The sequence below is a fragment of the Perkinsus marinus genome (assembly GCF_000006405.1).
Source record: "Perkinsus marinus ATCC 50983 genomic scaffold scf_1104296974090, whole genome shotgun sequence".
In the NCBI taxonomy this organism is placed as follows: Eukaryota; Perkinsozoa; order Perkinsida; family Perkinsidae; genus Perkinsus; species Perkinsus marinus.
Genome location: NW_003201223.1, coordinates 1 through 1676, shown reverse-complemented (window position 1 = coordinate 1676; position 1676 = coordinate 1). Strand labels below are relative to the sequence as shown.

Below are 1676 nucleotides of genomic sequence, written 5' to 3'. Positions count from 1 at the left end.
CACGTCAGATTGGCCCTGTGGCGCAACGGTAGCGCATCTGACTCCAGATCAGAAGGTTGTCCGTTCGAATCAGGTCGGGGTCATATGATAGACTGTGAGTTGTAGGAAAATACAAAATACTCGCCTGTATGTTTCCTTTGGATGATGCTGAACAACGTCGGCTTGGCCCTGTGGCGCAACGGTAGCGCATCTGACTCCAGATCAGAAGGTTGTCCGTTCGAATCGGGCCGGGGTCATATGATAGACTACGAGTTGTAGGAAAATACAAAATACTCACCTGTATGTTTCCTTTGGATGATGCTGAACAACGTCAGATTGGCCCTGTGGCGCAACGGTAGCGCATCTGACTCCAGATCAGAAAGTTGTCCGTTCGAATCGGGCCGGGGTCATATGATAGACTGCGAGTTGTAGGAAAATACAAAATGCTCACCTGTATGTTTCCTTTGGATGATGCTGAACGACATCGACCTGGCCCTGTGGCGCAACGGTAGCGCATCTGACTCCAGATCAGAAGGGTGTCCGTTTGAATCGGGCCGGGATCATATAGTAGACTACGAGTTGTAGGAAAATACAAAATACTCACCTGCATGCTTCCTTTCGAGGATGCTGAACAACATCGGCTTGGCCCTGTGCCGCAACGATAGCGCATCTGACTCCAGATAAGAAGGTTGTCCGTTCGAATCGGGCCGGGGTCATATGGTAGACTACGAGTTGTAGGGAAATATACAAAATACTCACCTGCATGTTTCCTTCGAGGATGCTCATCATCGTCGGCTTGGCCCTGCGGCGCAACGGTAGCGCATCTGACTCCAGATCAGAAGGTTGTCCGCCCGAATCGGGCCGGGGTCATATGATAGACTGCGAGTTGTAGGAAAATACAAAATTCTCACCTGTATGTTTTCTTTGGAGGATGCTGTACATCGTCGGCTTGGCCCTGTGGCGCAACGATAGCGCATCTGACTCCAGATCAGAAGGTTGTCCGTTCGAATCGGGCCGGGGTCATATGATAGACTACGAGTTGTAGGGAAATATACAAAATCCTCACCTGTATGTCTCCTTTGGGTGATGCTGAATAACGTCAGATTGGCCCTGTGGCGCAACGGTAGCGCATCTGACTCCAGATCAGAAGGTTGTCCGTTCGAATCAGGCCGGGGTCATATGATAGACTGTGAGTTGTAGGAAAATACAAAATACTCGCCTGTATGTTTCCTTTGGATGATGCTGAACAACGTCGGCTTGGCCCTGTGGCGCAACGGTAGCGCATCTGACTCCAGATCAGAAGGTTGTCCGTTCGAATCGGGCCGGGGTCATATGGTAGACTACGAGTTGTAGGAAAATACAAAATACTCACCTACATGTTTTCTTTGGAGGATGCTGTACATCGTCGGCTTGGCCCTGTGGCGCAACGGTAGCGCATCTGACTCCAGATCAGAAGGTTGTCCGTTCGAATCGGGCCGGGGTCATATGATAGACTACGAGTTGTAGGGACATATACAAAATACTCACCTGCATGTTTCCTTCGAGGATGCTCATCATCGTCGGCTTGGCCCTGTGGCGCAACGGTAGCGCATCTGACTCCAGATCAGAAGGTTGTCCGTTCCAATCGGGCCGGGGTCATATGATAGACTACGAGTTGTAGGAAAATACAAAATACTCACCTGTATGTTTCCTTTAGA

The 1676-nt window shown here is 50.1% G+C and overlaps 11 non-coding genes across 11 annotated transcripts; all 11 read left to right on the top strand.

The window, feature by feature from the left end:
* Positions 1-11: 11 nt before the first annotated feature.
* Pmar_PMAR028624 lies at positions 12-83 on the top strand. The gene has a single exon. It is a non-coding gene; the product is annotated as a tRNA-Trp (tRNA).
* Positions 84-164: 81 nt separating this feature from the next.
* Positions 165-236, top strand: Pmar_PMAR028623. The gene has a single exon. It is a non-coding gene; the product is annotated as a tRNA-Trp (tRNA).
* Positions 237-317: 81 nt separating this feature from the next.
* Positions 318-389, top strand: Pmar_PMAR028622. The gene has a single exon. It is a non-coding gene; the product is annotated as a tRNA-Trp (tRNA).
* Positions 390-470: 81 nt separating this feature from the next.
* On the top strand, positions 471-542 carry Pmar_PMAR028621. The gene has a single exon. It is a non-coding gene; the product is annotated as a tRNA-Trp (tRNA).
* Positions 543-623: 81 nt separating this feature from the next.
* Pmar_PMAR028620 lies at positions 624-695 on the top strand. The gene has a single exon. It is a non-coding gene; the product is annotated as a tRNA-Trp (tRNA).
* An 82-nt stretch (positions 696-777) lies between these two features.
* Pmar_PMAR028619 lies at positions 778-849 on the top strand. Its single transcript has one exon. It is a non-coding gene; the product is annotated as a tRNA-Trp (tRNA).
* Positions 850-930: 81 nt separating this feature from the next.
* On the top strand, positions 931-1002 carry Pmar_PMAR028618. Its single transcript has one exon. It is a non-coding gene; the product is annotated as a tRNA-Trp (tRNA).
* An 83-nt stretch (positions 1003-1085) lies between these two features.
* Positions 1086-1157, top strand: Pmar_PMAR028617. Its single transcript has one exon. It is a non-coding gene; the product is annotated as a tRNA-Trp (tRNA).
* An 81-nt stretch (positions 1158-1238) lies between these two features.
* On the top strand, positions 1239-1310 carry Pmar_PMAR028616. The gene has a single exon. It is a non-coding gene; the product is annotated as a tRNA-Trp (tRNA).
* Positions 1311-1391: 81 nt separating this feature from the next.
* Pmar_PMAR028615 lies at positions 1392-1463 on the top strand. Its single transcript has one exon. It is a non-coding gene; the product is annotated as a tRNA-Trp (tRNA).
* An 82-nt stretch (positions 1464-1545) lies between these two features.
* Positions 1546-1617, top strand: Pmar_PMAR028614. The gene has a single exon. It is a non-coding gene; the product is annotated as a tRNA-Trp (tRNA).
* The last annotated feature ends 59 nt before the right edge of the window (positions 1618-1676 follow it).